Source organism: Struthio camelus, chromosome 24, assembly GCF_040807025.1.
Source record: "Struthio camelus isolate bStrCam1 chromosome 24, bStrCam1.hap1, whole genome shotgun sequence".
Taxonomy (NCBI): Eukaryota; Metazoa; Chordata; class Aves; order Struthioniformes; family Struthionidae; genus Struthio; species Struthio camelus.
In genome coordinates this window covers 3,215,913-3,235,887 of record NC_090965.1, presented here as the reverse complement: position 1 = coordinate 3,235,887, position 19,975 = coordinate 3,215,913, and the positions used below count along the sequence as shown (strand labels likewise).

At 56.5% G+C, this 19,975-nt stretch overlaps 1 protein-coding gene across 4 annotated transcripts in view; it reads right to left on the bottom strand.

The window, feature by feature from the left end:
* Window positions 1-19,975, bottom strand: part of SYT2 (synaptotagmin 2) — a 47,043-nt gene extending 27,068 nt beyond the window's left edge. For 3 of the 4 annotated variants that reach the window (XM_068918455.1, XM_068918456.1, XM_068918457.1), the window contains exon 1: window positions 19,889-19,970. The gene's annotated coding sequence lies outside the window, so the exon portion shown is untranslated. Of the gene's footprint in view, window positions 1-19,888 lie in introns of all 4 variants that reach the window. The other variant, XM_068918454.1, reaches the window with a different exon arrangement.

Genomic DNA, 19,975 nt, shown 5'->3' with positions numbered 1-19,975 from the left:
GATGACATTGCTGCAAGTAATTTACTGCCCGCGATAGCCTTCAGGCCTCGCTGCTTTAGCTAGTCTTTAAAAGGCTGAGCTAATTAACTTAACTAATTGCTCCCAAGGACTAATATTTTGCGGTTGTGTGCCCCAGCAGCCCGTTCTGCTTCCAGGCAGGTTGGGTTTTGCCATGGCTCCAAGGCAAGACCACAAATCTCAGCGGTCACTTCAGGCTGGCCCGACTCCAAGCACCCGGCTCGCAACACCAACGACCAAACAGGGGGAAACTGAGGCACAGGAGGGAGCTCGAGTGCAGGCGCTGCATGAGACAGACCCCTGATGGGTCTGACTGCCCTCCCCTCTGGCTGTGCCCCATCCCAAACACCCGCCTCAGTGCCAAAAAAGCAGCACTCATTTTTAATTAAATCCAGGGATGGGCCAAAAATAGCAGTGGTGCTGCCCGCAGGCTGCGGGCAAAGGTGCTTTCGATTAGCTATGGTGGGTTAACGAGGCCTTGATGTCGCAGCAAGTGCCCAGGGGTTTTTGGTTGCAAGCAAAGTATCAGCAGGGGGCCTCGCACCAGCATGGAGATGCACAAATTGCATTTCAGCTTGGGGCCATGGGTGCTCCTGGAGGGCAGGGCTGGCTGTAGGGTGTCAGTGCAGGCGGAGGGTGCCTGAGCCCCCAAACAGTCAAACGTTTTCACCTCAGTCGATTTACAGCCCAAGCCAGGAGCTTGTGCTGAAAATGGGTCTTTGCCTCGAAAAATCCATTGAAATTAGGAGATGAAACAGGTTGCTGGGAGGTAGGTGGGAGCCGAACCGCTTGGTGATACTGTGTGGGGTAGGAGGGGCAGCACATGGGGCAGGAGAGGAGACAGTGGCAATTTTTGCGAGTACCAATCTCAGTTGAGGACACGTGAAAGGTTTCTCCTGGGGCACCTGGGGATGTCCGTTTTGAGCATTTTTGGTGGCAAGAAAACTTCATATCACCAATTTCTTCTTCTAAATACCAAATTCCTGAAGCCAGAAAGTAAGATATTATACACAAAAAATCTCCAAAGAAACCTTCAGACCATCTCAACTGCTTCTCCCCATTTTTAGAGCTTAAAAAACGCATCGTCACATCATCTTGAGAAGGTTTTTTTGGACATTCAAGCAAACCCTTGGACAAAGTGCTGCAGGACCGCTGCTGGCGTGGGCGCCTCCCCGTGCGCCAGCAAAGCCAACGGCCCTACATGGCACCTCCCACCCTGCCTGATTCCAAAAGTAAACATTCCTGAAATTTCTCAGTTGGCCCATTTTGGACTGGATAAACCTGGACAGCCCCACTGAAGCTTGAGGAGCTCAAGTGAGATCACGGGTGAAGCTGGAGGCAGCAGGAGAATAAGGAGCCTCTGTGCCATCATGGCCATGCCTTATTTCTTCTTGAACCCCAGTGGGAATGGGCTGGTTTGGGGAAGGTTTCCAGGAAAAAGGGTTCAGGGCACTGGAGTCCTCTCAGATCTATTTTTGGAGGTTACGAGGGAGGAGCTTGAGGAAAAGCCAGGACTTTTAACCTCAGTCCAAGCCTTTGGACCTTGGGTAGAAGTTGGCTTTTGCTCACCCAAGGAAGGAAAGCCAATCTCAGGCCCCAAAATTGCCACAAACTGGGAGCTGATGTCCCCCAGGCTGGCTTGCTCTCGGCCCGAAGGCTGCATATCGCATTGCCTCCACGTGAGCGGGGATAACAGAGGAGCCAATTAGCAGGTCATGACCCTGTTAGCAGTTCAGCAGTCCTGGCTCCACCACCGAGGCGACCTTGGGCACATCCCCTCACCAGGCACAGCTCGGATGCGCTGGGAAAGCCCAGCTGCTTTGTCACCAGGGACAAAGCAGCGCCTTCCACCCAGAGGAGCAGGTTCCTCCAGGGATTTAAGACCATCCTCATCACCCAACCCCATTTGGAAGCAGCTCTGCAGCGGGAGGCAGCCAGGAGCCTGGGACACTGGGACACCCATTGAATCGGCCAGCACCTACGGCCTCCTGCCACCACGGAAGAAGGGAAATCCCCTGCTTTGTCATCTGCCACCGCCAAGAAGCATCTGCTCCCACCTGCCCTCTCCTGCTCTGCAATCCCCCTTAGCTTCGTCTGAGCCACCCTTTCCTCCACGCCAGGGAAAGGCCACCTCGGGGTGCTTCAGGATCATCCTGGGTGACTCCAGCAGGGCTGTGCAGGGCTCAAGCCGTCTGTGGGCGGCAGACGCTCTCACAGACACTGCAATGCAGTGCTGATAGGGTTTTTTTTTCTTTTTTTTTTTTTTTCCTCTCTTTTGGAAATCCTTTCCCCCACCCCCGCCTTGAAAGTTGCGGCAGCAGCAGTTGGAGAAGGGACCTGCGTGCAGAGACAAAGTCCCAAGCGCCTTCCCACCCTCCTCAGGTAGCCACAGACCTGCCCTGTTTTCTCCATCTCCGCTTAGCACCCGGTGCTGCTCTCGGCCAGCGCGCCCAGACCCATGCCTTGGTCCCATAGGGCTCCCTGCCCTACACCGGCACCTACCTCCACCATCCAGCTCCCAAAAGCTTCCAGTCACCTGGGTTAAAGCACTTCCTGCTCCCTCCATCCCAGAGCTTTGTCACCCTGGCTTTCTTTGGGCCCTGCAGAAGGTGGATGCCCCGAGGGACCAGGGACACTGTGGTTTCGTTAGAGGTGAGAGGACCCATATACCACCCGTGGGTGCCCGCAGCCCCCGTGCCAAAGCTGCACGGGGCTGAGTGGCACCCAGTCAAGCTGGAGTTTCTCTCCTGCAAAGATGATCCCGTGGTTTTTTGCTAGATCGATGCAGTGGTCAACCACCTCCACCTGCCATCGCTCCAGAGGGACAAAGTCCCATCCAGCAAAGAACCTGGAGATGCAGGGCCCCAAGGTCCTATGAGGATTTAATTACCAACAAGTTTCCTGCAGGACCTAATCCAGTGCACTCAGGGGAGTTTTGGTAACGCAGTCATTTTGGCCCTTCGGCTCTGACCATGCTCCATGCTCTCCAAGTGCCTCAGCTCAGCAACAGTCCAGGGGAAAGCAAACCTCAGGCTTTTGCCTCCATCCCTCTGAACACTGGCTCCGGGGGCTGGACAGTGGCTCATGCCAGGACACGGAGGGAGCACTGGGGCCTCAGCAACTTGATGTGCAACCTCAGCCCCTCGAACGCAGCTGCCACGGCGCTTTGCTGGCCTCAGCTCCCAGCCAGCTTGGAGTCGAGCCTCCAGGCATTTTGTCTTGGGAGAGGATTACTGCTGGATTTGGGGTAATACTGCTCGCTTGCTATAGAAATTGTCAGCAGCATCAAGGCTCAAGCTGCAGGGCAGGTGGGATTTCTATGCTGCAAAAGTTTTGGGGATTGTCCCCAAGTTTGGAATGAGATGGCAAGGCTCAAAGCGAGAAGGAAGCTCCACACCTAATTATTCCTGCTGTGTTGATCCATGCAATCCCCCTCGTGAGGGAAACATCTTTTCAGATGCTCTAGATGGCCCCACCGTCCTTGTCACGCAAGAGAATTTGCTGTTGTTCCTCCAGTTTCTTGATGGTGTGTGCTTATTTTACAAAACCGCATATTTTGCAAAAAAGGCGACAATTTGGAGCTAGCCACCCGCTGCCCCCCTACCATCTCTCTGTGCCAAGAAAGATATAAATATCTTAAAAGGTATAAATAAATAAATATGGTTATAAATAACCAGCCATACTGGTCCTTGGCCCAAGACCAAAGATGGGTTAAGGAAAGACTAGTAAGTACAGGCTGGAAACAGGGGTGTGCTGGGAGAGGGCAGGAAGCTCTGCAGGAGTCTCCAGATGTGGCACAGGAAAACCAGCTGTTTTTGAGACACTTGCTAAGGGATAGGACCCACGCAGGTGACAATATGGCCTCCAGGATCCCACCAGGCACACTCAGGCCCTCTCTAATACCTGACACCAAGTTCCTCCAAAGCTGTGGAGGTTGGCTCAGGGGACTCCTGCCCCTGCGGTGCATTGCCCCTGCATCCCCTAACGCAGCAGCTCAGCATCCGGCCGTGCGTTGTCCTATGCCTTGTAGTGCATTATGCACAGACACCCTCATGCATCACCCTGCACCCCAAGATGCGTTATCCTGCACTCTGCAGTCTATTGCTCCAGATCCTCCCCAATAAATTACCCCCACACCCCACGGTGCCTTGCCCCCAGCCCCCCAATGCATCACCCCTGCACCCCACAGTGTATTACCTTGCAACTGGTGGTGCATCACCCCTTCCTCTGCTGCCAGATCCTGTGGCCACAGCAAGAACCCGGCTCCTTTCCACGTTATCGGCTGCACTGAGCAGCAGACCCTGTCCATCAGAGTGTCTCTGTGATGGGAGCCACGTGGAGCTGCTGTTTGCTGCGCTACCGCCTGCTTTAAACCCTTTGCCTTCCCTCAGAGCCTTGAACCCTCCTGTGAAGGCATCAGGCCATGCACCAAACACCGGGGACAAACAGCAGGCGAAGGAGCCCCTCGCTGCAGTGCGGGGGCTGCTGAACCGAGTGCGGATTTCCCAGCTCTCCTGGGAAGGAGGCGGCAATCTCAGGGCAACATCCCCTGATCTGCACCGCATCCCCAGGCCCGAGATCTCTGCGTTACCCCCCGCGCCGACTTCTGCCGTTCTCAGCCTCAAGCTCTGCCCCAGCCAGGGCCATGCAGGCAGCTTGTGCTGCAGCACGGGGCCATATCCTGCAAACTGTCTCCTTCCAGGAAGGCTCGTCCCAAGGCATCCAGACAAATTTGGGCCCAAGAGCCGTCTGCATCGCATCTCACTCCACAGGCAGCTTGCTGCTCTCTGCCACACTTGGCTCCAGGCGCTGGGCCACGCAGCCATGAGTAGGATCAGCCCAGGCAAACGGCAGGCCATAACGCCCTGCCAAAAAACTGCTCCCGAAGGCTGAGCACGTGCAAATCCGGCTCTGGCAGAGCTCAGCACTGTTCAGCGCCGCAGGGCAGAGGCGGCTCTGCAAAGCGGTCTGCAGGGTAAAACTGCTTCTCACTTGGAAGAGGAAGTGTTGGTCTCCCCATGACCTTGAGCACGTTACAGCAAGGATTTGAGGAGGAGAAGGTGACAGATTAACGAGGTTTCCAATTTATTCACAGGACAGGTAACAGCTCCCACCGTTCCCTGCCTCCGACGCAGATAAAGACAGCACGCTGGAGATGCAACGCCCCAGGCAAGAGCAGCAATGCCTCAAATTTTTGCCGCCGCCTGGAGGGCGGCGATGCCTGCTCACCACTTGCTATAGAGGTCTTAAATCAGGTGCAAGTTGGACTCAGCCTAAAGTCATCCCCGACGATGCTTTGGTGCTTTGCTGGTGTAAGCTGGTTTGGTTCCTGTACCCTACCACTGATTTATACCGCCCAGGGATCTGGCTCTGGCTCAACTGTGCTCCAAACTGATGAGCCCCGTTCTCTAATTTCCCCGGCACCGCAGCCAAGCCGGCCCTTGCAGCTGGCTTAATTAAAAACCTAGGGTAGTGGCTACGGTGCATGTCGCCTGCCGACAGGCCGTGATGGATTTTGTTTACGAGAACCGCTCAAAGAGCTGCTAGGTGCCTGCTGCGGAGCCAGCATGGAAATCCCACTTTCGGAGCAAGCTCATTTATGTCCAACCCCATGCCCGCTGCTCCGCCATGAGCTGGCCTGTGCCGTTTCTCACCCTGAGGCACAAAAAGGGGCATTTCCAGCATCCTGAAAGCTGTTTTGGCCAAGGAAAATCACGCATGCACCCCCAGGCTTTCATGATACAAGTATCCCTCCTGCACCCGCAGCAAAGGGCTCCATCACAGCAAGTCCGCATGGTACCAGGCTCCAGCAGCCCTCACAAGCAAGAACAGGGCTTTGAGGTTTTACCAGCACCCCAGTATGATGGTGCTGAGCTGTTTTTAAATAAATGGCTATTTAACCTCCCTCGGTTGACACCTGAGGTCCTCGGGACCTCTCAGGGCCTCTCTGAGCATGGCACTTGCTGCAACACAGCACAGACACAGAGCCTCAGGTGCAATCCTGCCCGGCATCAGCCGAGATGGTGCACGAAGGCGTAGACCGAGCAAGGGATCTGGGGACACAAGGAAGGACCTTGCCTGAACTCGGGAAGCCTCTACCCAGAGAGGTACCCAAGCACGTTCCGTGCTCCCTATCAGTGGGGATTCAGGGAGGTTTGGGGGTACAGGAGCTATAAGGCAGCCGGGAAGTCTCCGGGGCCTCTCTCACACCCAGCTGCGGCTCCACAGAGCATCTGCTCAGCGTCAGGCTGGCTCTGCAGGCAGCAAAGTGTAACTGCTGGAAAACATCCATTTCTTCGCAGCAAGGCAGCGCGGGGGCGGATCAGGCAGGTTTTGCATCCTAAACCTTTCCTTCCCTGCCGGCAGGGGAGGGAGGGCGATTCCTGTTGCTGCGTAACTGGAAGGTTTCCTCCCCCCATCCTCCGCTGTCACCTCCACAGAGCTGGAGAGAAGGGCAGAAAACAGCAATCGTACCAAAAAAAAAAAAATCAAGATTAATGAAGTTCAGGTAGTAATTAGTGATGGCACATTTTGGAAACTAGTTAGAGGAGCACGATACTGTGATTAATCACATTCAGGTTATGTTTTGGACAGCCCAAGTAGGCTGGTGCCTTATCTCTGCTCTCCAAACACAGGAAAGTGGCCATCGCTGCATCAGCAGTTGCTGCCTTACACCAGGGGCTGGAAAGATGAGGCTGTCCACACCTATCTGAACCTAGGGAAGTTCATTAGATAACGAATGGCTGCTCTGAACATGGGCTTGGAGCAATGAGTTATCTTCCATCTGGGATGGCAAACCCAGAGCCTGAACTCTGCACTGCCCACTGGGCCAACAATCATCCCCCTGGGTACCAGGGGTGGCCCCAGGAGACCTGGGCAACCCTCTAGCACTCCAGAAACGTCAAATTAGGGAACCAATGGCAAAATCTGCACTGTCCAGCGCCACTATTTGTGGTTTCAAGACTCTGCTAATGAAATTCCCAAATAGTCAATGGTCGGATAATTGAGGGATTTGGTCCTGAGCAGGGAGGATCGTTCGGCAAACACGACATGATGAGGATGATTCACCCTGCCATGGTTGATGGGCCGCAAAGGGGAGATCCCCTGTGGCTTGTTTTTGGGATGGAGCCTGTGCACCCCAGGACATAAAGAGCTGACATGCTCCCTGCTGTATGTCCCAGGGGCAAACAGAGAGTTTTAGGTAGAGCTGAGGTATTTGACAGCATCTAGAGTCAGATTTTGACACCTCCAGGCTCTTTCACTCCCAGGGATAGAGCCAGACCTGAAGACTGAGCTCAGCCCATCTCAGGCAGACTCAAAGCCCCACCAGTATGATGCCTGGCCAACTCTCCGGCCTTTTGCACAAGTGTAAAGCTACTGCAAAAGCTCCCACCCTGCATGAGACCTGTGTATCTAGTATCAAACTCGGCACATTAATAGGTAGAGACACTGGTCTAGCATTTTGGATAACGGCAAATTCACAAGCCACAGCCTAGGATCACGTCATCCATGGCTTAAAACACAACTATGCTTTAGGAAGGAGCAGGAGGACTCATCACCACGTAACTGCCAGCAACAGTTATGAAATTACAAAGTTAGGAAATTGTAACAACCCCGAGCTCAGTGGCAGCGTTTGCCAGAAGTGCAGACAACTATGCCCCCAGAGAGCCCCCTTCAGCCCGCTCAGATGGGTTTGATCCAAGCATCTTGCAACACCAGCGAGATGACTACATGCTGGGAGGGGAGCAAACGGCATGTTCCTGCTTCAGATGAGGATGACCACAGTCTCTCTCCCCACAAATTGAGGGAGCTGCAGAGTGTGGAGAGCTGCCACGTATCTGGGGAGACATACCCTTCTCAGTGCAGCTCCCCAGGGGCGTCATATCAGATCCCAAACCTTCTCCTTCCCCTGGATCCCATTTGCTAACTGGGCTCACAAGGAGCCACAATGAAGGAAACACGGAAAACATTATCTGCAAGCCCCTCTCTCACCCAAGGTCCAGCAGCTGTCTTCCACCATTATTCGATGATCTGCTCTTCCCTTCCCTTTTAAAAAGCCGGACAAACCTTTGCCTCTCATTGCCACATCTCCCCACGCCAGTCCTTCCTCCTGCCAGCATCTCCCAGGCTGAAGCCTGGAGCCCACCCTCTACAGAGAGAAACTCCATTAGGCTCGGGGAGATGGAGAAGGTTTAATTATTCAGGCTGTGGTGTTTACACAGATACACTGTGCTTTCTGAATCCATTTGTATGACTTTGCTCCTAATGGGGAACAGAGTCTAATTAAGGGAAAACATGACTTGGCTTCTAATGGTCATTTAATTAACAGAGAATTTTTGGCCTCTTCCGAACCTTTCCAAGTTCCCAGATGTGGAAGAAGCAAAAATTACAAACTTCATCCTAAGGGAATCTACCTGGGGCTGGAAGGACCCTCCTTGGAGAGAGGGAACATCTGCTCCCACCACCCTGGGGCCAGCCCGGTTCACAGACCCGCTTGCACCCACACCCCAGCAGCACCCACCGGCACATACCAGAAGGACATAGGTGAGCTAGACATCATGGAGGATGGATGCTGCTGAAATTGGGTAGTCCTACAGCCATTTCAGGACCCAACCAGCAGAGGCCCAAATTCAAGGTCTACTCCTGAGACCACACCAGACTCAGGACCAGCCTAGTCTGGGCAGACCCAAAGAACAGGTGCGTGCGGTGTTATTCGTGGACAGTGAGGTGGATTGAGAACTGGCTAGAGAGCAGAGTTCAGAGGGTTGTGGTCAGTGCTGCAGAGTCTAGTTGGAGGCCTGTAGCTAGCAGTGTCCCCCAGGGGTCAGTCCTGGGTCCAGTCTTGCTCAATGTATTCCTCAATGACCTGGAGGAAGGGACAGAGTGCACTCTCAGCAAGTTTGCTGAGGATACTAAACTGGGGGGAGTGGCTGACACCCCAGAAGGCTGTGCTGCCATTCCGAGGGACCTGGACAGGCTGGAGAGGTGGGCGGAGAGGAACCTCATGAAGTTCAACAAAGGCAAGTGCAGGGTCCTGCACCTAGGCAAGAATAACCCCAGGCACCAGGACAGGCTGGGGGCTGACCTGCTGGAAAGCAGCTCTGCAGAGAAGGACCTGGGAGTGCTGGTGGACAACAAGTTAAGCATGAGCCAGCAATGTGCCCTTGTGGCCAAGAGGGCCAATGGGATCCTGGGGTGCATTAGGCAGAGTGTTGCCAGCAGGTCGAGGGAGGTGATCCTGCCCCTCTACTCAGCCCTCACCGGGAGTACTGTGTCCAATTCTGGACTCCCCAGTACAAGAGAGACATGGAGCTCCTGGAGAGAGTCCAGTGGAGGGCTACCAAGATGATGAGGGGACTGGGGCATCTCTCCTCTGAAGAAAGGCTGAGAGAGCTGGGCTTGTTCAGCCTGGAGAAGAGAAGACTGAGAGGCGATCTCATCAATGTGTACAAGTATCTGAAGGGGGAGTGTCGAGAGGATGAGGCCAGACTCTTCTCCGTGGTGCCCAGTGACAGGACAAGAGGCAACGGCACAAACTGAACCACAGGAAGTTCCATCTGAACATGGGGAAAAACTTCTTGACTGTGAGGGTGACTGAGCACTGGAACAGGTTGCCCAGAGGTCGTAGAGTCTCCTTTGCTGGAGATATTCAAGACCCACCTGGACGCGATCCTGGCAAATATGCTCTAGAGGACCCTGCTTGAGCAGGGGGGTTGGACTAGATGATCTCCAGAGGTCCCTTCCAACCTCAGCCATTCTGTGATTCTGTGATTCCCTGGTGACAATTTCCCAATTTCTCCTTGCCCCCAGCTATGAAACTCACTGCCCAGTTAGGAAGGGTGGCAAGAGATCACATAGAGACTGGGAACCCTCCACCAACACCTCGAGATCCCAGCATTTCAGGAGCTATTCGCAGCTCCGATGCACAGGAGTAGCGGCTGCACCAAGAGACCGCTCTGCAGAACCCAGCCAGCATCCGGCACAGCGCCTTAGGGACGGGGAGCATTTCCAGCCTTGCATTTTAAAAGCCTGCTTCAGTGAGCCTGCAACTCTCAGCTACAGAGATCCTGTGGTCAGGTTGAGCCACCTGCAGCTTCACCAACACCAGCGGAGCTGGTTCATTGGGCTTCCCGGGACAACAGGGACTGTCCTCAGGGAGGAACGGATAGACATGGAGCATCTCCCTCTCAAGGAAGTGCAGTCAAGACCCTGCTGATCTGGGATCCACAGCGCTTGAGGGATCTGCAGGAGCCCTGGCAGCTCCAGACCTGTGCCAGGTCCGTGGGGTCCCCTTGCTCAGGCAAGAGAAGCAGTGCTGCACCCCAAAACAGTGGCCCACAACACAGAGGCGGTTTATCCCAGGAGCCTGAAAAGCAAAACCCTCCAGTGCTGCCCAGCCTCCCTCACCCCCAAGGCAGCTATCAGCTCCTGGGGATTGTTTCTCTACCATAAAAATCCCACAAGATGAAAACTCCCCCCAAGTAATCCAACTGGGGGGGACACAGCAGGACCCTGATGCAAAAGGAAGGCATAGCCGCATGCCCATGCATATCTGTATCTAGCCCTTTGCCAACATGCATGTTCACAGGGTGCAAACCTGCACCCAGGGCCAGGTGCCAGCACCCATGGCCTTGAAGTCCCAATGTGGGCCACGGTGCCATGTCCACCTCCATCTGCAGCACGAGGCCCTGACCCTCCCTGCCGTACAGGCTGCCACGCTTGCAATCGCCAAGGCTTGCACCAAGCCACTGGCTGGCTGGGCTCAGCACCCCGCGTCACCCCAAATACAGTGCAACGCGAGCAGGGATGGGGATGCAGGTGGGAGAGGGTGGCCAGGGACACGGGCTTGCCGAAGGAGGGAAGCATCTCAGGGATGCACCTTTGCTTCAACCCTCGTCAGCAGGAACGGCAGCGCAGCAGCCCCCCACCAGCACCACGGAGGCCGGTCCCAGCCCTGCGAGGCCAGGAAGAGCCTGCAGGCTCAGGGCAGGACCTGGGGCACCTCCAAGCACACCTTGGGCTGCAAGCAGCAAGGAAGCAGAGTGGTGGGACCGCACCATCCAAGTCATCACTCTCCCGTCAGGGCAGAGAGGAGCTCTGCAGCAAGGCAGCCAGCACAACAAATACGGGGCCCAATCCCCCCTCCTCTCACCTTAGTGTAAATCTGGAATAAGTGCATTAGTGTCACTGAATCAGACCCTCCATCAGCACAATCCACCCCACTGAGGTGCTGGCCTAGTGCCCAGGCACTATCAGCTACCAGCTCCAGTGGCTCGGGGAACGCTTTTACCCTGGTAACCCACTGCTGCCCACGCTCCTCTCCTGATTTATGCTCCTAAAGCAGAGGGATGTTTCCAACTGCTCCAGCCCTGGCACTTCTTGAAGGGCTTTTCAAGAAGGATATTTATACCAAGGCTGGAAAACAGGAACCAACAGGCTAATTGAGTGTGTTTGCGGGAGTGAGGCTGCTGCTCTGGTAGCGCTAAGCGTCATCACAAAACGTGAGCTGCCGAGATATTTCACACGGAGAAAGCCACTCGGAAAAAGATAGCGCATTTCCCTATCCCCCAACCCAAATACGAGCAAACCACAGGTACAGCACTTTGCCCTGGGACCCCGGCCAGGTTGGATGCTCTGTGATCCTGGGCCCCACAGCACACTCACCCTCAGGAACCAGAAGTGGAAAAATATAGAAGAAATTATGGCCTGCGGCCACTCGAGGCACCACTGCAGATGGAGGCCACCGGAGACTGGCAGTGCAACATCATTTCCGACACAGCAATGCTATTTCCAAGCCTCAAAACCCCCAACCAGAAAAGCAGGAATACCAGTACGTGGGCTGAGACCTTGCAACTCTGCACATATGGCTGCCAGCACTCAGTATGGCCAGTCTCTGAGACCAGGCAAGGTGCTTCTCGCTATTTCACAGCAACGGGAAAGCACAACTTAGGGTGTCTCCTCGGCCTCTCCGGGCCACAAACCCTCGCCACCTTCCTCTCTGTGACCACCCACATCAGCATTCAAGGACTGGACAGACTGGGGACAGCGGGCCACCCGGTCCTGCCACATCAGCCACCATCCTCCTGCCCACATGGCCACACTCGCTGGCTAACAGAGAGCACTAGCACCCTCCTTCCCCACCATCACCTCTGAGGCGAGCTCATCTCTGCTACCTCTCATCAGGTGCTGGCACCCAGAAGCTTATCTAATTAAAATTAACGATGTGCTCAGGTTCACCCATCTGCACCAGAGGGCAGGCACAACCGCAGGCCCTTCCCCAGGAGATGAGTAATCAGGAGATGGGTTAGCCTGCCTGAGAACTACACAGTTCCTGTAAAAACCCATTTGATTAGCTCCCCGACTGGCTACGAGCTAATTTCACTGCGTTTGCAAGTCCCCGGAGCTGTGCCTTGCTGCAGAGTATTTTTAACACCCAAACTCCTAACATACACATGTGCCCTCTAAGCATCTGCAGAGACGGAGGTGCCACAGATGGTGACAGACACCTTGCACCCACGTGAACCCCATAACAAATTCCTGGCCAAATTGCCCCCCTTGTGTGCAGTTAAAGGTCCTGGGGGGCAGCCGAGCCAGGACCAGCTCCCAGTTGCTCTCTGCTTCTGCACTGTGGAGCCAAGAGCCCTTGCAGGAAGGGGAGCGAGTCCCTGGCTTACAAGGGAGATGACATAAAAGTAATTTAAGGACTGGATGTTTTAATGGCTAGTTGCCTTCCTTTTACAAAGGACCTGCTTTTGCATCACAGCAGCTACATTATTTAGAGTAAAAATAAGAAACAACAGTAAAATACGGTCTTAAAGGTAGCCGTAATCCATCATTCGGGTACCAGATTAATGGTTTATGATGTTCCCAAGTCAAAATAACTGGCTATAGCTTCCTTAATGCACTGCCTTGCGCTACAGCAGCTCTCATCAGCTTAGACAGTTTGAACAGCTAAAGGTCAAAGTATTGGAGAGACTCGGCGCACGGGATCAGCTCTGCCCCCGGCCCCCACTCAAGGACCTTGGCAAAGTCCTGCCTCTCTACACCAGTGTGAAATGGGGCAAGGATCCCAGCCTGCACCATGAAACGGGGCAGAAACAGGCATCCTCACATGCTGGCTCTTCCAGGCCGGGTGCAGAGGGGACATCACGCTCGCCCTGCCGCAGCTCCTGCAATTTCCTATGCAAACCATGACAGGTTTGGAAGTCACGAGCATTTCCCCAGGATGTTCTTTTTGCTTTCTGCTCAGCATCTTTAAAGAGAAGTCATCAGCTATGGAGCACCATCTGCTAAGTGGACAGATGCTGGGACAGACATTCAGGTTCACCTGCGTGACAGCTCCCAGCGGGACAGGAATCTTTGGTACACAGTCATTGCAATAATAAAACCTCACTGAAACAGGCATTGCCCTTGACCAACAGCAGATCAGGTGTGGGGTGGCTGTCCAGCCATCCGCTGCCCCACTCAGCTCTTCTTCACAGAGCCTCCACCTTGGGAGGAGGGTCGTATCACAGCATCCAAGAAAAACCAGGGTGGTTCATGCCTCTGGGCAAGATATGACAAAAACAGTCCAGTGAGAGGCCACGAGGCAGCCAAGAAGGATATGAGCAGAGATGGCACCTCTGAGAAAGGATGATTTCATCCTCTGCAGTAACTTCATACTAGCCCTGCATCTCTCAGGCTGCCAAAACAACCTGCCTGGGTATTCGGGTCCCCAACAGAGCTCTCCAGGTTTTTACGCTCCTCACCGTACTGCCCGAGCCTTCTGCACATCTGGGTCTGCTCGTTCAGCCTCTGCTTTTTCCACCCAGCAGCACAGCTCCGCTCAGGCACCCTGCGGAGACGCATGCGGTGATGTTTCTGGGCATGGGGACCATGGCTCGTTCCCAGAGATGTCAGTGGGCGCTGGCCAGACAGCCTGAGGGCTGTTGGGAGTGCGATGCTGCAGCTTAGAGATGTTCTTTGTGCCTTTGACTGAGTAAAATCAGGACAGTAATGAGGTAAAACAGGAGAAAGATGTAAGTAAAAGTGCACAGGAGATCTCTGCACGGTTCAGTAGATTGTTGGGGAGAAGTGGCCCATGGCTGTATCCCAAGGCGCTTGTGGCTCAAAGCCTTGTCTTGCATCCATCCTTGCACCCATTGGTGCTGCTTGCTCTCCTCAGGCCTCTTTCTAACCCCATCTTTCCCTGCACCTCTTCCCAGCTTCCCTCCCTCATCCAGGGAGGCAGGGGGAGTTGGGGGCCTGAACCTCCCTTCTCCCCACCATCGCTGCTTCCCTGGCCCATGAATACACAGAGTCAGGCTGCAGGAAGCAACGAGGGAAGGATGCTAGAAAGATTAAACTGGGACTGGTGCAAGAGCTCCCACGGGAGCAGGCAAACACGCTGCAGCAGACGCTCCCTGCTGAACCAAGCGGCATTTCGGTGCAATCAGCAAACGGGCCAGCAACTGCTTTCTCTTCCTCCTCTTCTCACCGTTAAAGCTCTCGGCTTTCCATTTTCATCAAGTGTTATTGCGATGCTTGGAGAGCCTCAGAGACCTCATGGAAGGAAGATTCATTGCTAATTAGCTGAGAAGCAAAAGAGAGATCACTTTAAGATGCTTGTAGAGCTACAGTCAGACACCTGCAGAGGTGAAGCTACAGTCGGCCTGGGATGGGCAGAGATGTCCGGTTGCAGGAGCTTTTCAGGTCACGCAGGTCCCACAGGCTCTCGGAAGCAAAGAAAAAAAAAAACTCCAAAGAAAGGTGCCAGGCTGCTGTCCCCAAGAAAGCGGGTGCTGCCTGCTGGACCGCAGCACCCAGCCTGTCCCCCTGCCCCGGTAACGCCATGGCAGCCGTGCCTCGCTCAGCGGGCGACGGCAGGCAGGAGAGGAGAGCACAGCTAAATAGGGCAGCAGAAGGAGATGGGCCAAGTCATTAAAAACATCCAACGCCGAAGGCCGGAGTAGCACTTCAAAAGCCAGGGCAAAGGCACAGTGCTGAGCATGGGCAGGGCTGCCAGGCCGTGAGTGAGCACGACCAAAGCCGCTGCTGGGGCTGCTGCGGTCACCCAGCTCCAGCAGCCTCGTGCAGAGCGGGACACAGGGCACCCTGCCTGCTCGCTCCCAAGTTTACAAAGTTTTTCTGCTCCACGCACTCCCCACTGGGCCCCGAATTCAAGCCTTGACGGTGGTGGCCCCGTGAAACAGCAATATCTTTTGATCAATAGGAAAAAAAGCCAGACTGCTCTTGGGGAAGAGCCAGAAGCTAATCTAGGAGAGAACAGAGACGAGCTGGATTGATTTTAGAAGAGAGGATGGAGAGTGAACACACAGCACCAAGCAGCTCCTGCCCTGCGCAGTTCTTGATCTACGTTAATATAGGTTTTATTCCTCCCTTTGCAACATTAGCAGCTTCAGGGTGCGATTTGCAGGGGCACAGCCCCAGCTGATGCATCTCCAGCACCCCCAGGATCCGGGCTCCTGTCAGGACGCAGCCCCAAAAGAAATCTCTGCTAGCTCCCAGCACGACAGGAATTGCCAGCCTTGGAGACCCAGAGAAACAGCTCCTGGCCACCTTCCCAGTGTCCAGGAGCGACCCTGGCCCCTGCTTGCCCGAACCCAACCCACAGAGGCCCCCAGAGACAGAGTAAGGTGCTAGGTCCCTGGGCCACCCACCCTGGCACAACTCCCAGGTGGCGACAGGCTCGGCGAGGACACAGCGTTGCATCCACCTGCAAGTGCAGGGAGTTAAACACAACACAAAGTACATCCCAGGCCACTTTGAGCACTAACATGATTGAGCCTCATTGCACGGATGAAAAAAGCCACTGTAAGTGACTGGACACCCAGATGGGGTGGTCAGCTCGTCTGCCCCTACGTCAGAGGGGCAGAGTCCAGGCTGTAGGTCCCTTGGTCCCCTGCTCCTCCGAGCTGCAACCGGGTCCCCACTCTGCTTTGGGTGTTCTGGGGGAATAAGAGCAACGTTTTAGGGGCTCCCAGCTGCAAGGAGGGAGCTGCACAACTGGTGTATCCCAGAGCACAATATTCCCCCAGTACGAACCTCGAGAGCTCAGCCTCTAGGGAGCTGCAAGTGCAGGGAAAGCACCAAGGCTCCCGGTGTCCGACACCGGCATTTGCAGCCGCTCGCCCCGTGGGTCCCCCTGCAGCCTGGAGCCTTGCCGAGCGTGCAAGCATCAGTCTCGCAAGCAGCATGAACAAACAGATGAGCCTGGCACGGCCTCACCGCAGAGTTCATTGCGGCACAAGGCAGCGGCTGCTCGCAGCAATGCAGGTTTTTGTGCATGGAAAGGGCACACGTCTGTGCCGGCACCCTCAGGCAGTAACTCAGCACTCCCGGGGCTTTAGTAACAGGAGAAATTTCCTTAACGCCCCTGGGAGATGAGCAACCAGGGATCAGAGCCCCACAGGGCATTCCCGTCTTGCCCCAGCCACTGCCAGATGGGTCCAGCAGGTTCGTAAATCCGTGCATGGCAATAAAGTCCTTTTTCCTCCCCTTGCTCCCTACACTCGAGGCCCACAAGTACACGACGCAAGCAAGGAGCTGCCGCCTCAGGGATCCCCTGCCCTCGGCCACGTCTCCACGCAGCGTCCCGCGTCCCGGACGAGGGCGAAGGGGCCTCCCCACGCATGACGCTGCGTGCCTGCCTCGCTGCAGCGGGATCAGCTCTGCAAACCCCGGCCCAAGAGCAGCCCAGCAGCTCTCAGACCTCAGAACGGGGATGCAGCCGTGCATCCCCGTTCCCGCGGCTTCATGCCGAGCCGGGATCAGCTCCGGCGTGGTCCAGCCAGGGCAGGATCCTTGCGCGCCACCTCCACCTGGCACAGGGTCAGATGAGCTCCTGGTTTAGGTAAGCCCAGACCTTCTCAAGGAGGAAAGGTGCCTCCAACACCCTTCCACAGCTCCGCATCCACAAGCACAGACTTTGCCCCAGGCTTTCTAACATCTGCTAATGCTGCACCCGTCTGCTGCTCCCACACAGGACCAGGAAGGGTGGGGGAGCGAGAAACGCCTAAAGTGATGCACTTAACTAAAACATATTAAAATATTAGGCCACATTATCTGAAGAAAGCCTTAAAGCCACCAGGACCCGCTTCCAGACAGGGTCTCATCATAGATGCTGAATCACACGCTTTCAGGCACTTGGCCCCTGTCAGCGGTGGATTTGGTGCAGAGCAGACGGACAACTCGCCAGCGGCTGGCTCTGGGGAAGGACCGGAGCAGGCCAACCTTCCCCAGCGCCGCGTCAGCCAGCGCCACGTCCCCTCCCAGAGCCAGCCCCAAGCAACCCCCAACATGCCACAGCACGGGCACCTCCCCAAAGGGGCGACGCCAGCGTCGAGACCCCTCAACCAGGGCCCGCGCTGCCAGACTGGCCCTTTGCTCGTGTAGCAGTGATACGGAGAGAAATCACGATCCCTCCACCAGGCACCGAAGCAGATTAAACGTCGTTTGACTTGCAGCACGAACGGGAGCAAGCGAAAGGCCCCGCTGGGATGCGGGCAAACCTCCGAGCTCAAAAGGGATTTGGCTCCCACGCTTCAGGGCTTGGCAGGGACACATGAGTGCAGGCACAGGGCCATTCGCCGTCCCTTGGCCGCGGGAGCCGGATTATGCAGGCACGGGGGCATCTCGCATTCCAGCCGCATGCTGCCTAATTTAAGGTTTAATTAATAAATGGGGAATTGTGCTGAGTTTATCCAATACTTCAGGACGCACGATGCTATCAAAATCCCATTATAGATGAAGGAAGGCATGAAGAGCAAAATTAGCTCTGGCCTCTGAAACGTTTCAATCAATGCGATAACGCAATTATTAGGGCTAATAATCAAAGAGCGCTTAGGGAAGTGCAAGCTCCTCCAGGAGGCGAGCAGAGGGCAGCCGGCATCCCAGCCGCAGGGACGAGCAAGGGGACAGCAGGCTCTTGCACCCAAGAGGGCAAGTCCCTCAGCACCCAAGGGCAAAATGCAAAAGCCGGTGGACACTAGGTCTGCTCATTTGCTTTGGGCATCAGTCCTGCTCTAGGACATCGCATCGGCCTGCTCCCAGCTTTCCCGCGCAGGCAGGAGATGGAGAAACTCTGGCTCTCCAGGTGATCAGGCAAGGTCAGACCTGTTTCTGCACTTCCCCATCTGCAAGAAGGGGACACGGCATCGCCCCAAGAGCACTTAAGGGGTTTGGGGGTACAGTAGAGGATTAGCGCTTTACTAGATCGTTCTCTTCTCGGGCAGCTCAAGTGACGCGCGCCCGCTGCCTCCAACGGGCTCAATGACCTTGGGTGCATCGCCTCCCCTGGCGCCCCGCGCTTTCCTGACACACAAAACACACCGAGCAACTCTCATTCCCACCACAGCCTCCTGGCAAAAAGGCACCAAAAGGCAGCAAAGGCCAAAAAGCGCCATCCGCCCCGACTACGGCACCGCAGCTCTAGGAGCCAGGAGCCCTCGGCGGCGCGTCGTCAAAGGAGCTGCGCTAGCGAGAAACAATGCAGCAGGCAGGAGACGACTCCTGCCGGTCGCGGCGCTTCTGTGCAGCTCGTGCATGAGAATAAAATATCTGCAGCAGCACCTCAGCGCAAATTAAATGAGCACCTTCGCTCAAGGACTGAAGTTTCGCTGCTGCAGAGGGCCTGCGGCTGCCACAGCTCCAGGGCCGGCAGAGCACCCGCAGCGGCAGCACCCCGCAGCACCCGCTGCCCCAGGTGCGCTCGCCCGAAGGACATGGAGGGGCACGTGGGGCAAAGACGCCAAAGCCCAGCGCAGGGCTGGGGACCACAAAGCGATGGGTGACCCGGGCACATCTCTGTGCCACGGTCACCTTGCCAGCTGCAAAACTGTCTTTCCTCTGCACAATTTGGAGATGTCTTTGGGGATCGCTCCCACTCCTTCTCCGTGCTTTTTGGAAGAGGGCTGCAGGGGAGCAGCAAGGTGCTGGGGAAGAGGTGGGGATGGCAAAAGCACCCGGCTCTGACACAGATGGGGACGTAAAGGCTCAAGTATCCCGAGGCAGACACCCAGCACAGCTCCGGCACCTCCTTACCGCTCCGCCGGAACGACACACGACAAGCGCAAGAAGTGCAGGAGAATCCCATAGCAGGCTGGAACCGCGGTGGGGAATTTAGTCCAGCAGAACGGACTCGCTGGAGCTGGCTGCCGGCCAGGACGCTACGGACAACCCCACTGCTCCAGCAGGGCCTGCGGGTGCCCACAGCCGGGAGCACCAGCGCTCTTCCCCGCTTGGAGCCGCACGGTGCATTCCCTGCGCCGCACCTGCGCCCCGCGGCCAAGCCACGCACCCCGGCCGTCTCCCCGAAAAACCCCAAAGGCACCCGCAGGCGGGCGCGCAACCGCCCACGCACGGATGCGGAGCCGGAGCAGGGCCGGTGGCCGCCCCCGTTTCCAGAGGGCACCTTCAGCCCTCCCCATGGCCATCCCGCCGGGCAAAGCAGCCCCAGGTGCTTCTGCACCAAGTTGGCTTCGGGGTGCAGCCCGGCCAGAGCGCCGCCAGCCCCCGGGACAGGAGCTCACGGTCGCCTCCGCTGCCACCACCGCGTCCCCTGCCCGGCCAGCCGGGGGGCTGCACCCCAGCCCGGGCGGCCGCGGGACCCGGACGTCCCGCCGCGGCGCCGAGCGCGGCCGCAGCCCTCGCCCCCGGCCCTGCCCTGCTCCCGGCACCGGGGCAAGGCGGGAGGAGCCGCTCCCGCCCGCTGCAGCCCGGCACCGCCGTGCCCGCGGCCCCGGTCACACCTCCGCTCCCGCCCGCACCGGCGTCACCCCGGCCCGCGGGCAGCCCCGTCCCGCGCAGCCCCGGCGCCGGGCGGAAACTTCGCCGCCAGCTCGGGCGCCCCGGGCGGGAAGCGCAAACTTACCGGCCGCAGCGGAGCGGAGCGGAGCGGGCGCTGCGGCACCCCGGCCCCTCCGGGCTCGCGTGCGGCGGCTCCGCGCTGCTCCCGCCC